The sequence below is a fragment of the Schistocerca piceifrons genome, chromosome 5 (assembly GCF_021461385.2).
Source record: "Schistocerca piceifrons isolate TAMUIC-IGC-003096 chromosome 5, iqSchPice1.1, whole genome shotgun sequence".
Classification (NCBI taxonomy): Eukaryota; Metazoa; Arthropoda; class Insecta; order Orthoptera; family Acrididae; genus Schistocerca; species Schistocerca piceifrons.
Genome location: NC_060142.1, coordinates 161846686 through 161864562, shown reverse-complemented (window position 1 = coordinate 161864562; position 17877 = coordinate 161846686). Strand labels below are relative to the sequence as shown.

Genomic DNA, 17877 nt, shown 5'->3' with positions numbered 1-17877 from the left:
TTCCTCCGTACTTCCGTCATCATCAGCTATTTAGCTACCCATATAACAAACTTCGTCTACTTCTGCCGAACGAGGTGGCGCAGTAATTAGCACACTAGTCTCGCATTATGGATGATAAAGGCTGAAACCCTCGTCCGGAAATCCATATTCAGGTTTTGTGTGTTTTCCTTAAATCGCTTAAAGCAAACAGCGGGACGGTTCCTTTGAAAGAACACGGTCGATTTCTTTCCATATCCCTCCCTAATCCGAGTCTGTTCTCCGCCCCTACCCACATATTTTCAGTCCTTCATCTACTTCTTTAAGTGTGTTACTTCCTGACTAAATTTCCTCAGCATCGCCGAATTTAATTCGATTAAGTTCCATTTTACTTTTGTTGATGTTCGTCTTATGATCTCCTTACAAGTCACTATCCATTTCGTTACAACTGCTCTTCTACGTCCTTTGCCGTCTCCTTCAGACTTACACTGTCATCAGCAAATCTCGAAGTTTTCATTTCTTTTCATTGAACTTTGATTCCCTTTTACAAATTTCTGCTTGATTTCCTTTACTGCTTGCTCCGTGTGCAGATTGAATAACGTGGGTGACAGGCTACAACCCTGTCTCACTGCCTTCCCAACTACTGTTTCCCTTTCATGTCCTTCGACTCTCACAAGTTTTTTTCTCAATTTATATTTTAAGATAAGTCGTAGGGTTAGCATTGCCTCGCGTCTTTCTAAATTTCTGCGGAACCCAAACTGATCTTCCCCGAGACTCTTCTATCAGATTCCCCATTCTTCTGTAAATAATTCGTATCAGTATCTTGCAACCATGACTTATTAACTGATAATTCGGTAATACACCTGCCATCACCTACCTTCTTTTGGAATTATAGCATTCTTCTTGAAGCCTGTGGGTATTTCGCCTACTTCAGAAATCTTTCACACCAGGTGGAATAGTTTTGTCGTGCCAAATTCATTTCGCAGTATCATATCCTACCTTCATTTACTTCTTCCTCTGTTTCTATAACATTGTCTTGGAATCCATTTCCCTTGTATAACCCTTCTATTTGATATTCCTTACACCTTTTGGCTTTCCCTTGTTTGCTTATTACTGGCGTGCCATTCGAGCTTTCATTATTCGTATAACTCTTTTCTCCAAAGGTCTCCTTAGTTTTCCTATGTGCAACATCTGTCTTGCCGCTAGTCTGCATACTTCTACAGTCCTTCAGTTGTCTTTCAGTTGTTATTGTTCAGTCATTTTGATCTTTTTGTCAATCTTATTTTTTAGAAGTCTAAATTCCCTTGTGCCTGGTTTTTCTGCTATTATGTGTTTTCTTTTTTCGTCATTGTTATCCAAGGAATTCTAATGGGCCTTGTCTTCATTTCTATTTATCATCTGCCATCTGCTCTACTTCATCTCTCAATCCTATTCCTTCGTCTTCTGTTGTGTTCCTCTTCTCTGTTTCAGTCAGTTGTTGCCCAATACTCCCTCTGAAACTCTAAACTACTCCGATGCTTTCTATTTTCCTAGGTCGTATCTCCTTACTTCCTACAGTTTAGCGGTGTGGCCGAGCGGTTCTAGGCGCTTCAGTCTGGAACCGCGCGACCGCTACGGACGCAGGTTCGAATCCTGCCTAGGGCACGGATGTGTGTGATGTCCTTAGGTTAGTTAGGTTTCAGTAGTTCTAAATTCTAGGGGACTGATGACCTCAGATGTTAAGTCCCATAGTGATCAGAGCCACTTGAACCTATAGTTTAGCAGTTCCTTCTGCTTTAATTTGGCATTCATAGATAATAAGTTATGTTCTGAATCTCCATTTGCTCCTGGTTTCGTAATCACTGCCTTACCGTTATATAACCTGTCTGAAACCTTCTGGTGTCTCCATATTTCTTTCATGTACTCAACCTTCTTTCGTGATTCTTAAACTCTGTCCAAAATTTTACCAGGCAGCTTCCTTTTCAATTTTTCTGCCATTCCATGTACTCCTACTATTTTTCCATCTCTTCCTTTTCCTACTCCTACTATTTTTCCATCTCTTCCTTTTCCTACTATCTAATTCCAGTCGCCCATCACAATTAAATGTTCATCTCTCTAAAGTATCTCAATAATTTCTTTTATTTCATCATATATTGTTTCGTTCTCTTCCTCTTCTGCGGAACTAGTAGGCAACTTTTATTATTGTGCTGAGTGTTAGTATCATATCTACCATGGCTTTGATAATGCGTTCACTATACTTTTCATAATATCTTACCCGTATTTCCATTTTCCTATTTAGTATTGACCTCCTCGTGCGTTATCCCTGTATATATGACCCTATGTTCACCTGACCAGAAGGTCTGTTCTTCCTGCACACCACTTCTACAGGGTGTTTCAAAAATGACCGGTATATTTGAAACGGCAATAAAAACTAAACGAGCAGCGATAGAAATACACCGTTTGTTGCAATATGCTTGGGACAACAGTACATTTTCAGGCAGACAAACTTTCGAAATTCCAGTAGTTACAATTTTCAACAACAGATGGCGCTGCGGTCTCGGAAACTCTATAGTACGATATTTTCCACATATGCACCATGCGTAGCAATAATATGGCGTAGTCTCTGAATGAAATTACCCGAAACCTTTGACAACGTGTCTGGCGGAATGGCTTCACATGCAGATGAGATGTACTGCTTCAGCTGTTCAATTGTTTCTGGATTCTGGCGGTACACCTGGTCTTTCAAGTGTCCCCACAGAAAGAAGTCACAGGGGTTCATGTCTGGCGAATAGGGAGGCCAATCCACGCCGCCTCCTGTATGTTTCGGATAGCCCAAAGCAATCACACGATCATCGAAATATTCATTCAGGAAATTAAAGACGTCGGCCGTGCGATGTGGCCGGGCACCATCTTGCATAAACCACGAGGTGTTCGCAGTGTCGTCTAAGGCAGTTTGTACCGCCACAAATTCACGAAGAATGTCCAGATAGCGTGATGCAGTAATCGTTTCGGATCTGAAAAATGGGCCAATGATTCCTTTGGAAGAAATGGCGGCCCAGACCAGTACTTTTTGAGGATGCAGGGACGATGGGACTGCAACATGGGGCTTTTCGGTTCCCCATATGCGCCAGTTCTGTTTATTGACGAAGCCGTCCAGGTAAAAATAAGCTTCGTCAGTAAACCAAATGCTGCCCACATGCATATCGCCGTCATCAATCCTGTGCACTATATCGTTAGCGAATGTCTCTCGTGCAGCAATGGTAGCGGCGCTGAGGGGTTGCCGCGTTTGAATTTTGTATGGATAGAGGAGTAAACTCTGGCGCATGAGACGATACGTGGACGTTGGCGTCATTTGGACCGCAGCTGCAACACGGCGAACGGAAACCCGAGGCCACTGTTGGATCACCTGCTGCACTAGCTGTACGTTGCCCTCTGTGGTTGCCGTACGCGGTCGCCCTACCTTTCCAGCACGTTCATCCGTCATGTTCCCAGTCCGTTGAAATTTTTCAAACAGATCCTTTATTGTATCGCTTTTCGGTCCATTGGTTACATTAAACCTCCGTTGAAAACTTCGTCTTGTTGCAACAACACTGTGTTCTAGGCGGTGGAATTCCAACACCAGAAAAATCCTCTGTTCTAAGGAATAAACCATGTTGTCTACAGCACACTTGCACGTTGTGATCAGCACACGCTTACAGCAGAAAGACGACGTACAGAATGGCGCACCCACAGACTGCGTTGTCTTCTATATCTTTCACATCACTTGCAGCGCCATCTGTTGTTGAAAATTGTAACTACTGTAATTTCGAAAGTTTGTCTGCCTGAAAATGTACTGTTTTCCCAAGCATATTGCAACAAACGGTGTATTTCTATCGCTGCTCGTTTAGTTTTTATTGCCGTTTCAAATATACCGGTCATTTTTGAAACATCCTGTAAATACCACTATGTCCAGCTTTAACACATTCATTTTCCTTTTTAAATTCTCTAACCAACCTACCTAAGTAAATGATCTAACATTCCATCCTTGTACCCGAAGAATAACAATTTTGTTGTTTCTGATGACAGCGTCCATCTTATCAAACGAAGTAGTGCAGCATATCCTCTGTTTAAGTACTGTGGCAGCTACAATAATAGCTTGCTGGGGAAGGTATACAACTACTGGACGAGATCATTCATGTTTGTATCGGAAATTTCCCCTCCAAAAAGAAAAGTTGTGCTAGTGATGATGCAGTTACACAGCCGAATTATGCACCTACAACAAAATATGTAAAAAATTAAATAAAGTGATGAAGTGCAAAAATCGGAGGCGCGAAAAAGAATAAACGAGAAAATAATTGTCCGGACAGTCTGAGTCAGAAGAAAGGAAAGCGTGCTGGGATATGTGCTGAAGCGTCGCAACGAAGTTAACCATTCACTGAAAAAGGTATAGGGAGCAAACGTAATTGCAGACAAAGGCAAGGGTATTTAAAACACGTTACATGTTCCGCTGAGTAGAATGTGGAATGATTAACTAGATATGGGAGGAGAATGATTAATGGGTTGTGGAAATAATTGACTTGTTTTATTCAATTTCTTTTTCTGTTATTTAGGCTGTGATGTTATTTATGACTTTGAAGCTTATTCATACAGAAAAAGCTGTCAAAATAGGAGGTGTGTATGACATGACAAATACTTACTTAAAAATCGGAACACAGAAACAGAAGAGAATGGAATGTTATGAAATACTGACGTTCCAATGCGTTATAGAAAAGTAAATGAATAACTGCGTACTAGAAACATTCGTATTAAGGAAATTAGGTTTTTAAAATGTTGACGTAACGTATTGGATCAGACAATTTAGAAATGACTACAGTAGAAAAGACGTAATTATTGTCATCCATTATGCAGAAGAAGCATTGATCAACGTACTGACACGTAAATAAGGAGTGAACTTGCGGCCTTCTGCAGTGCACAGAGATTCAGTTTTCGTACCACTCTTCAACGTATGCGAAAATCTATATACGATATTGAGCTTCTTATTTATGTTCCGATCCGTTGCCCAGTGATTTCCATATACGGCGAATGGTTCTCTTTGATAGTAACTTCGTTTGTATAGGATGTTTGACTATCATAGTAGATAATCCTAATAAACGTAGGTTCGGTAACCAGTGATTTCACCGATACCACGTGTTATTACTGAGCTCTTGAACATCTTAAAACAGAGTCCCCAAGAATTCAAACTGAAGATACGCACTTGAGGACAAATACATTCCAGCAAGTGTTCCATATGGGCTCCTTTTATGTGAAGGCTGACGTCAGCCGTGTCTCGTCGCTGATCGTACACGTTAAAGAATCCCAGACGTGCTCCGAATGCACTGACAACCATCTACATTGCTTTCCCGGAATGCATCGACGCTGCCAACAGTGCTGGAGAACTCCAAAGGTTTTAAACATCCCCACACAAAAAATCAAATAGGTTCAAGTCATTGGACCTGGGAGGTAATATCGGCGAGACACTACCGACACACTGGTTGTCGAAACGCTATTTACCAGTACCTACGTATCCGAAATGTAGATAAAATCAAACGAGGATAGTTTATCCCTGTGTAATTTACGCTTCACTTGCGGTGCTTCGAAATAAACGTAACCTTTTAGACATGAACAGTGTTGTAACATTGGTATGGCTGCACTTATGCAAACCGTAAGGGAAACCATTTGTTTCGAGATCTATGTTTATTAGGATTATTTGCTCATTTCATTGTCCTCTGCCCTCCATTTTCGTTTTTATCTACAGTAGTAAAAAAAGCCTTGTATTCAGCCCAGGATTTGCACTAACGCATCTATTACGAAAGTAATACGTATGAGACACTGAGAACAATAAAGGTACAAAGCATAGACACGAAGTTTTGAGAAAAGTACACGTCTGTGAACATCAAATTTATAGACGTATCACCAGTCTCGTAGTACTGACTTGATTTTTACCCACGTGCCGGAATGGTTTGTTTCCTATAGAAAATAATGTATTCACTTTATATTATTAAATTTTAATACTTAGGATTATTATTATTAATGTTAATCCACAAAATTTTCATATATAGACTAATGTCTTTTTCGCTATTGTGTAGTTTGTAATTAATGGAAAACTAGAATCAGAACATAAAGTTCAGATACTAAATGTACCACACACCCATTTATGACCTGTTCAAACACTTCATGGTGCTCGTTAACATCTTTTCATTAAGCGTGTTCCCTGGCTTGAGGTTCAGATGAAACTCTCAGGTCTCCTCAGGCACGATACGTAGTAGTTTTTTTTTTAATCCTGTGTGTTTCAAGTATGATTTAGCAGTTTTGTTAAGTCCTTGGTTTCCAAGGTTGATATTTGCCTTTCACTCTCATAATTGGACACTAGATTTTGCAAGGCATCTACAAACTGTAGTGAAATAAAAAAATGGTAGTCTGCCTGTATGTGACTTGAAGGAAATGGAGTCCCACGACTTCAGTGAAGACTCTGTTATTTTAAACAACAGTTCATGGCAACCTGTTGAAAACTTCATCGATGTAAAATTTATGAAATGTGCACTGTTAGCACAAATATACATTTTTAGTTTGGTAGTGAGGTCAGTGACACTCTTAAACGGTTCTGAAATGCTCAGCGCACATTTTGCAGACTGGAATGCTGAAATCACGAAATGTGAGGTTACTGTGGGGCGTTCCTTCAAGTACTTCCAGTTTTTATGAAGAAAGGGGAGCCCTTGTAGTCAATGAGTGTTCCTACAGCTATGAAGATGTGTGTGTTAGACCCATATGGAAATGAATATCAGAGAAATGCTAAAGACAGCTTATCGCAAATGTTCATATACACAGTGTAGGGCTAGAGCACTGATAAAGCTGGTTCACCGCGAGATTAGATTAGTACTTGTTCCATAGATCATAAATACGGCACTTCGTAATGATGTGGAACGTGTCAGGTTAATAAAAGGTGTCTATACAAGATATTACATTACACAAAATATTACATGACACTTAATATTTTTTGTGGGAGGTGGGCAAATTAGCCAGTTAATGTATCCAAAAATTCGTCTAATGAGTAGAAGGAGTTGCCATTCAGAAATTCTTTTAATTTTCTTTTAAATGCTATATGGCTAGATGTCAGACTTTTGATGCTATTTGGTAAGTGAGCAAAAACTTTTGTGGCAGCATAATTTACCCCCTTCTGAGCCAAAGTTAGATTTAACCTTGAGTAGTGAAGATCATCCGTTCTCCTAGTGTTGTAGCCATGTACACTGCTATTACTTTTGAATTCGTTCGGGTTGTTAATAACAAATTTCATAAGTGAATATATATATATATATATATATATATATTGTGAGGCGACAGTGAAGATCCCTAGCTCTTTAACTGTCTGCAGGATGATCTTGGATGAGCTCCAGCAATTATTCTGATTACACGCTTCTGTGCAATGAACACTCTTTTACTCAATGATGAGTTACCCCAGAATATGATGCTATATGAAAGCAGAGAATGAAAATAGGCGTGGTAAGCTAATTTACTGGGATGTATATCGCCAAAATTTGCAATGGCCCTAATAGCATAAGTAGCTGAACTCAAACGTTTCAGCAGATCTTCAGTGTGTTTTTCCAGTTCATCCCCTCACCAATGCATACACCTAGAAATTTTGAATATTCTACCTTAGCTACTGATTTCTGATCGAAGTCTATATTTATTAGTGATGTCATTCCATTTACTGTGTGGAACTGTATATACCGTATTTTGTCAAAGTTTAATGAGAGGCCATTTGCAGAGAACCACTTAATGATTTTCTGAAAAACATCGTTTACAATTTCATCGGTTAATTCTTGCCTGTTTGGTGTGATAGCTATACTTGTATCACCGGCGGAAAGTACCAGCTTTACATCTTCGTGAATATAGAATGGCAAGTCATTAATGTATATTAAGGACAGCAGAGAACCCAAGACCGAACCTTGCGGCACCCCATTCTTGATTGTTCCCCAGTTCGAGAAATCACCAGTTGTTTGCATATTATGTGAACTGCTTATTTCAACTTTCTACACCCTTCCAGTTAGGTATTATTTAAACCATTTGAGCGCTGTCCCATTCATACCACAGTACTTGACCTTATCTAGAAGTATTCCATGATTTACACAATCAAAAGCCTTTGAGAGATTGCATGGGGGCTTAGTTAAATAAAATTGAATATACTTTTTAAATTTTGGTAGCTGTATGTCCGATTACGCAGTGTCTCGTAATCGGTTGGCCCTGACTAGTATTATTACGCTATCTGACTGCAACAAACAATGTAAGAAAATTTTCGTAAATACAGTTAATTAATTAAGTCCCCCAGCAACTATAAAACCTACAAAACCAATAAGCACAAGAGTAACTGTTCTGTATGTGGGAGTGTGACTCAACGTCCACATCTGGCACGGTTCTTCTCCAACAAGACAAGAATTTTTAAATACCAACTATACTGACGTGACAAAAGAAATTTAGAAAAACTATGATTACGCAAGAAAACCAGAATTCACTCTAATACAAGAACACAAGCCAGGTGCTTTGTTGACTGAACCTGTAGTGACGCATTATTTCAAACACACAAATAATAAAACAACATTGTGGTTTTTACCTTCATATATATTCACGAAATGCACTCTGATCATTACAACAACATCTGTTATCTCTCCCATCCAAATAACTGCATAAAACATGGAACAACACTCTCCACTATTACATCTTACTCCGACTTCACGACAAGCAGTGCCCACTAGCACATCTCGGCACGAACTCTTAACACACACTCTCCTCTCCGATCTCCTAACAAGCACTGACTCCCATGAACTCCCGACAACTACTGTGGAGGCGGCTTAATAGTACTCTTTGGCGCAATCTCTGGCGCAGTGGCACAGTGTAGCCACCTTTCATATGCCCCTCCTCCACAGGCCAGAATTTGATGGTATTTTTGCCAGCATTGGTGGTGAAAATACCACCAAATTCGACCAGAAAAATACAGACAAAAATAAAAGATAATATTAATACCTAAATATCACATAATTAGTTAAAAATTTTGGCTTTGCACTGACTTTTCACTAACCTAATATATGAAATACAGTAAGCAATACAACTTCTTTTCATGCATGTGGCTTTACATAATAGTTTACACAATATACAAAAAATCAGTTTATACAAATGTTCACATATAATGCTTTCAATGATTAGTTATACAAAAAAAAAAATACTAACAGGTGACATCTTTTCAGTAGAAGCAGTCCATCAGTTGCACCCAGTAAAGTTTAGCAGGTACACCCAGCAACAAGTCACATTAGTTCAGTAGAAGCAGTTCATCACAGCTGCACCCAGTAAAGTTTAGCAGGTACACCCAGCAACAAGTCACATTAGTTCAGTAGAAGCAGTTCATCAGTGGCACCCAGCAATGTTGAGTTGGTGCAGACAGCAACAAGTGACATCATTTCAGCAGAAGCAGTTCCATCTGTGGCACCCAGTAAAGTTGAGTTGGTGCAGACAGCAACAAGTGACTTCATTTCAGTAGAAATAGTCCATCAGTTGCACCCAGCAATGTTGAGCAGGTGCAGACAGCAAGAAGTAACATCATTTCAGTAGAAGTAGTCAATCAGTTGCACCCAGTAATGTTGAGAGCAGGTGCAGACACCAACAAGTGACATCATTTCAGTAGAAACAGTCCATCAGTTGCACCCAGCAATGTTGAGAGCAGGTGCAGACACCAAAAAGTCACATTTCTCAGCAGAAGCAGTTCCACAAAATTCACTAACACTGATCACACTGTTCATCAGAGTTTATGAGCACAAACTAAACATGTCCTAGTGGCACCAATCATGTAGAAAAGATACAAGTAGCAGTCCATAATTTTTTTTTACAATCACTGATCACACAGTTCATCAGCAGAAATTAAACATGACTAAATGTCACACATCATGTTGAAAAAGTGCAGGTAACAGTTCAGAATATTTATCTTCACTAATCAGACAGTCCAGGCATGAACAATAGTTTGAATACACATACAGTGCTTTTACAGTAACATACAAATCATAACAAACACACAAATGATATCAGATAATTGTCCTATTAACTATTACAATACACAAATACCAGTAAACCTATAATATTCATGGGTGTCAGTGCAAGCCACTACAAACAAATAAAATAATATTTACGAGATAGGTGGGTAGGATTAAGAAAGGAAAACACACAAAACACACTCACTCATCTTTCATCCACATTAGTGCTACTGTGTAACTGAATAGTGTTAACTGTGTAAATGCAATTCTGTCAAAATTTAATGTTCATCATGTGTATCAAGTAGTACTGGCAGCAATGTATAACAGTCACTAATAGTTAAGTCAACGTCATAGTCATCATGTCAAGACCAATGTTTGCCAAGCCAGATCAAAATGTACTGTTGTTGAACAACTGTCAGTGAGCCAAGATATGCAATTACTTCCTCTCTCCAAAAAAAAAAAGTATATACTGCTTAGTGATTTAACAAAGTGTGTGTATAGACTATCTTCCTTCTACATTAGTGTTCTAGTCTGCTATCTTCATCCTCCTTGTTCCATAAGACCAACCAAAAAAAAAATATGCTCCTCACTTACTTTACCTCTTATACACCAAAACTCCAATAATCATCAGCATCACATAATCTCAATACGTCACTAATACTTCTTCAATACGTCGATACATATACACCAAAACTCCAATAATCATCAACTTAATCTCAATACTTCACTAATACCTCTTCAATACATCGATCATCAATATCATTTACCTTACCTCTTGTCCACAAAAACTCCAATAATCATCTACTTCACATACTCTCAATACCTCAATAATACGTCGCTACATATAAACCTCAGCACCAATATCATTTCACTTCCATAACAACTCTTTCCTCTAGTCAGTCTCCTTGAACAAGTACAGATAAAATCCTAATGCAAACCTCATCATCTCACTTCCAACACAACTCTTTCCTCTAGTCAGTCTCCTCGAACAAGTACAGATAAAGTCCTAATGCAACTTCAATTCAGCATCCCATACAATCCGAAGACACAGTGTCCACACACAACCTCTGTGTAATCCATCTGAGCCCAATCTTCTACTCATTATGAATTATAAGATACATTTTGGTTCCTTGTCCATCATTAAATAAAAGAAATGCATACCTGACCTCTAACAGACTTAGTTCGAATAACTCTCAGTAATTAAGTACGATTACGGAGTGTGAATAATCATAATATTTCACAGTGTGTACACCACTTCAAGAATTATGGCAAACAGAAGCAAACATGTGGAGTATTTTTTGTGTCAAGTGTCACTTCCTATTTCAATTGCTCACGAAAAATGCAGTGTAATGACTGTCAATGGTCTAAACCTAGTGTTGGTATGTCATGTCGTTAGCTTCCTTCCTATTAGCATAAATTTATACAGCTTCCATAAAACCTCCAGCTCATGTGACTTCTATGACTTTCTTGTACTAATGTCGTTCGTCGAATGATAGCAGTTAATTTTCTTATCTTAAAAATATAAGGCACTGAGCGTAAGCAAAACAAGCAATAGCGAGTAAATATACCAGTAGAGAACAGAATGTCAACAAGTGGATGCAGCACAATTCCTACAACGAGGCTCTACCAAGCGAACAATCTATAATTAATACAGTAGTGTGACCTAAACTCTATGTTTATACACAGTATATCAGCATTTCTATACACCAGATTAAAGAGTAGTTATGACAACAAAACAGAAATGTATAAATATGCAATACATACGCATAGCAGCAAACAGGCCATTAGCATCATATCAGCATAAGCAAATAAATGTTCATATGTCATCTTAATAAGTAAACATGAAGGCGCAAGCAGATAAATCACAAAGTATAACTTACATACCTAAACATATCAGCACAATAAATCAGGTTACAATTATAATTTAAATAAATAAGCACAGCAGGCACATAATTAAAAAAAATATGACATCAGTGAAAAAGCATAGCAGCCAAGCGATGCATAATATATACAAATAACAATCCTGTTCATTAATAAACATTGACAAAATCAGTTAACGTACGCAAGCACGTCGCTTCACAAGTAAATTCATAGAACATGAAATTAGCACAAAGTATGAATCACGTAATCGTGAGCAGCAAATTACGTCTAAAGTACGTACCTAAGTGGAAATATGTTACCTGAAAAATAAACTCAATTAATAGTTACCTGTTTAGTTTATTAGTTTCTTCTTGGAAATTACATTCTTTCTGAAATTTTCTCGATAGCAAGTCCTCTTAACGTCGGAGACACACAGAATTTACCTGAAGTTCTTAAATACTTTATACAACCGTATCCTGCAAAATACTGAATGTTAATAACATAATTCATCAAGTCACTATAGCTTTATACTGAATTTAATCGGAGAAATTGAACTATGTATTTGTTTACGGCAGTCGGTGCATTCGCACTGAGCGCTCGATCAGCTGTAGGCGCTTGACGTAGGAAGCAATTGTTCGCGGTCAACGACTGCCTTGTGCGGCGCGCAGACTTGACTGTTGCTTTGAGTATATGCCGCCGCCAAAACACAGCGCGGTATCCTTGTACTCTCCGCATGTTTACATGTAGCTGTTAGTTTCTCTAAAGTATGTTATTCCACAAAAATTTTAACGTTTGATATATGATGTATTCCTTTAGAGCGTCGAGATTTAAGAGTTTCTACTTCAACAGTGTTATCATGTATAATTTTGCGAATTCTATATGGACCGTTATAAAGCAGAAAAAATTTGCGACACAAGCCTTTTCCTTTGTGAGACAAACGGTGGGACTTAATTAATACCTTTTGACCAACTGAAAAAGTTTTTAAACGACCAGGACGTTTCGCTGATTTCTCTCTTCTAGCAGCCGCAGATGCAATATTTTGTAGAGCCAGGTTGACAACTTCAGAATGCCGCAGTTTCCGTGAAGGCGGAAATGGAACGATTTCAGAAATGCGATTTGTCGGTGCTTTGTTTTTTAATATCAATAGAGGCGGTAAAGAAGTTAAGTCATTAGGAAGTTCATTCAGAATGTTTTGAAAAATATGAAGATACTGATCCCAAGTTCTGTGATTCTGATGACAATAAAGCCGACAAAATTTATTGATTTCCTTCATCCATCTTTCTGAAGCGTTAGATTGAGGGTGAAAAAGTGAAATGAAGATTGGTTTAATTTTACGACGCTGTAGAGTACGAAGCCAAATTTTAGAACGAAACTGTGATCCATTATCTGATATAACCTTATCAACATGACCAACTTCTTTAAGAAAATGTTTGATGAAAGCGTTAGATACTGAACGAGCTGTTGCTTTGCGTAAAGGTGTAAAACACACATATTTTGACGTCAACTCCACTGCTACGAAAATGTACGCAAAACCATTAGTAGAACGAACCACTGGACCAAACAAATCGACTGCAGCCATCTCCTTTAATTTCGCTGGAATGATGGGAAACAACGGTGCTCTGTGAGAAATCGTTGGAGGCTTAGCCTTTTGACATAATTTGCATTTGGCAGGAACAGATCGAATACGTTTTTCCATATTACTGAAGTAGCAATTTTCTCGTAATTTATGAAAGCATTTTCGGGGACCAAAGTGTGCATAACTGAAATGCGTATACCAAATCAATTTATTGACCCACTCATCAGGAATACAAACTAACCAAACGGAGTTGTCGACCGATTTTCGTTTAAAAAGAATGTCATTGCGAACTAGATAATGCTGTCTAATCGCTACGCTTTCCTTTCTCCTCCACTTCTCCTTAATGTCCTTCCAGATTGGATCCTTATTTTGCTCCTTAGCGATGTCCTGGGGCGAAGACGAAATAAAGTTCTCAAACGCAACACCTTGAATATACATCAAACAATAATTGTTTTCCTTGCAGTCCTCTTCAGCACTTTGTTTCAAACCCATAGGTGCACGTGATAAAGCATCGGCAACAATATTAGAAGAACCCTGTATGTAAACAATACTAAAGTCAAATTCCTGTAGGTACAACGCCCATCGTGACAATCTGCCATGAGTTAATTTCGTTGACATAAGAAATTCCAGAGCTCGATGATCGGTGTAAACCTTAGTATGTCTGCCAAACAAAAATGTGCGAAATTTTGTGAAAGCCCATACAACAGCCAAAGCTTCAAGTTCCGTAATCGAATAATTCTTTTCGGATTTAGAGAGAACGCGACTTCCAAATGCAATAGTCTTCTGTACTACAACGCCGTTTTCTTCTATCTCTTGAAATAAATGTGCACCTAGTCCTTTGTATGATGAGTCCGTTGCCAAACAAAATTCTTTAGATAAATCCGGATGTGAAAGAAGTGGAGCAGCAACTAAAGCATCACGAAGCTGTTCAAATTCTGACTGAGCTTCCTCATCCCAACACCAATTAGATTTCTTTCCAGATAGTTCACATAAACGAGGTGTGGCCAAATCGTCTAATCTAACAAAACGTCTAAGAAAATTACAAACACCAAGGAAACTACGAACATCACGTTTTGTAGTAGGAACAGCATAATTACGAATAGCATCTAATTTTTCTGGATCAGGAAGAATACCTTCTGTAGAAATAATGTGACCGAGAAATTTCACCTGAGAACGACCAAATTCAGATTTTTCCAAGTTTACTGTAATGCCAACTTTTGCAAAGATACGTAATAATGAGTCCAAAATTTTGTTGTGTTCACTCCAAGAACGTTTAGCAATAAGAATATCGTCAACATAAGAAGTAATGTTGTCACGAATTTAACAGGTAAAATTTCATTTAAGCTACGAATGAATGCTGCTGAAGATACAGTAAGTCCAAACGGTAATTTTCGAAATTGGTAACAGTTACCAAAGGCTAAAAAGGCAGTATATTTTCTACAATCAGGGTGGAGTTCTATTTGCCAAAAACTTGCGCGCATATCAATCGTGGATAAGACTTTAATTCCATGGAAATGTTGAAGAAGTTCATCGAAATTTTGTGGGCGGTCAGTTTCAGGAATGATGATGTTATTTATCTGTCTGGAATCCAGAACCAAACGAATTGATCCATCCTTTTTAAGAACAACGTGTAATGGGCTAGTATAAGGACTGACTGCAGGCTCAATAATGCCCTGATCTAACATGTACTGAAGTTCATTCTTAACCTTGTCTCTGTAAACCAAAGGAATAGCGTACGTTTTTCCGCGAAATGGTGTGTGTTCTTTTACTTTAAATAAATATTGTAGGCCTTGTATAGTTCCTGTGTGATGACTAAACACTGTAGCATGTGAAGTCAAAATTTGGTGCAGCTCTTCTCTTGCAACGTCATCTGGCACTTCAGCTTTCTTAACCTTTTCATTAATTAATTCTTCGCTATTAATTATATCATCCATCGCATCTCTGTATCTATTGTCATTGTCATGAATAAACACACTGTCGTCATAATGCTCAACGAAAACATCAGAAGTAAGAAACCTTAAACATTTTATATCTGACTCAGATCTTGTTAAACACTCGAAAAAATTTCAAACATTTCGGCATTCCGGCAACAGTCAAATTCACACTTCCTTCTTTAAAGTTCAAAATTGCCTTATGTGCGTTAAGAAATTCCATACCTAATATAATTTGGGTATTGAGTAATGGAACAATAATAAAATAGCAGAAAATTCGTATCCTTGACAAAGGAAATTTAAATTGGTCTGTTGTTTGACTTCCACACTTTTTCCAGAAATCGCACCTCGAATTGTAGTTTTAGAAATAGGTAACACAGGACAAGCAATAGTTCTTACACATATACGAAAAACTGATTCACTAATGACATTCAATGGGCTCCCAGAATCTAATACTGCAGTGAACTTATTCTTACCCACACATACTTCAATAACAGGATGTAAAAATGCGTCTACATTATTTTCCTTTTCGTCTAGCAAAATGTCTCTCATGTCTTCCAGGCGTACGTAGTGTAAAGTCGTATTGTCATTACTTTCTGAACCGTCTATATTGCTGCCAGAAGCCGAAGCTGCAAGTCATTGTCGATTGTTTGCGTCACGTCTTTGATTATTCCCGTCATTTCGCGGATCAATTTCTACGATTTGCACTTGTCTCTCAGAAGTTCTGTCACGTGGAGGATGCCAATTAGGTCCCTCCTGTCTGTTAGATGCGAATTCTGGGTTGTGTCTGTTATTAAAATTTCTATTTTCCTGTCTGTCTGCATAACTACTTCTTGTGTAATTTCGACTGTCACTTCTGAAATTATTGTTGTATCTACTACCCTGATTGTTTCTGTAGTAAGAGTTTCTATTACTGTTTGAATAATTTCTGTCTTGATAATACCGATTACTCTTTCCGTATGATTGATCATTCCGATACGAATTACCGTTGTTATAGTTGTCTGTGTAATTTCTGTTAGAACGTCTGTTATTGTCATAGGGCTGGTATCTATTGTCCTGTCTGTTACGTCTGTCATTCTCAACATTACCCATATAACGTCCGTTCCGATCACTATCCCTTTTCTCTGAAAATCTATTGTAATTACTGTTACTGAAAAAATTACAGGAAGTCCCATCATCGTTGTCATACTCGAGTTCTTGCAACAAAGTCTTAAAAGTCTCAATGTCGTCTTTACATCTTCCGGCTAAAGCAATTTGTCTTATGGATTGTGGCAGCTTAGTTAAACAAATGCGAATTAATTCAGTCGGGCTGTAAGGGTTGGAAAGGAACTGATTCTTTCGAATCATGTCTTCAAAGTACTCTGCCGGCGTGCGGAACTCAGACTGTTTGAAATTACGCTGCATAATAAGACTGTGTTTGACTCTGTCTTGCGTGTTTTCGGACCAATATGCAGATAGAAATGCATGATAAAAATCATTTAGATTATTACAACCTCTAATGAGTGCGCGCATCCGCGTCGCCGGTTCGTTTTCTAAATATCCACACATAAATTCCAGTTTGTGACTTAGTGGCCAATTTGGTGGAAGTGCGTACATAAATTGATCTAACCATGCACATGGATGTATGTCATTCTTAGAATTGCGGAAGATCTTAAATTTCCGGACAGTCAAAAAGTGTTTATAGTCAAAGTTTTCGCCTCGTGGCGACAAAGACCTAACGCGTCTGTCCCAGTCCGAATGTCGATTATTGTAAAGTTCGCGCGCCTGGCGCTCTCTTGTTGCATCCCGTAAATGAAACAAATTATTTTCTTCAAACCCCTCTGCTACCTGTGATTCTAAATTTCTTCTGCTATCTTTTCCTACAATTTCGCCTTCGATCTGCTTGACTTGCTTTCGTAATGCCTCAAATTCCCTTTTCACACGTTCATTAAATTTTCCTTGATTTTCAACATGCTTATTTATGTTCTGATACTCTTCGGTTTCTGCAAATGGTAATGGAGCTGTATCATCCGCATCTCTGTCCCCATGTAAACTAAGATTTGTCAGTTTATCTGAAATTTCCTCAACTCTTTCCGATAAGTCACCTAATTGTTCTTTCTGTTTATTTACGTCTTCCGTAAGTGTCGCGACTCGGGTTTCAGTATTGACACATTTGGTAGTTAATTGTTCATATTGTTGTGTTAGATTATTTAATCTGTCATTTGGTACGGATTCCTCGATTCTTTCAAATATTTCTTTCTTATCGTTTGCACGTTGTAAATTTAACTCTGAAAATTTTTGTACTATCACGCGATCTCTTTCTTTCTGTTCTCTATCCTGTTCCCTTTGTCTGATTTCTACTGCAATTAATCTATTATTGTGAGAATTCAGAATCGGTTGTACTTCTTCCCTGATTTCTTTCTTTAATTCATCTTTCATATTTTTGAAACATGTCCCTATTCGTGAATCTATCCGTGTTTCCAAAGTTCCCATCTCTGCTTTAAATTCAGATCCTAACCGAGTTTCCATTGTTCCCATCCGTGTT

The 17877-nt window shown here is 38.3% G+C and overlaps 1 protein-coding gene across 1 annotated transcript in view; it reads left to right on the top strand.

Annotated features, from left to right (window-relative positions):
- Positions 1-17877, top strand: part of LOC124798836 (mitoguardin) — a 113265-nt gene that overhangs the window by 20312 nt on the left and 75076 nt on the right. The gene's annotated exons all lie outside the window — the stretch shown is intronic.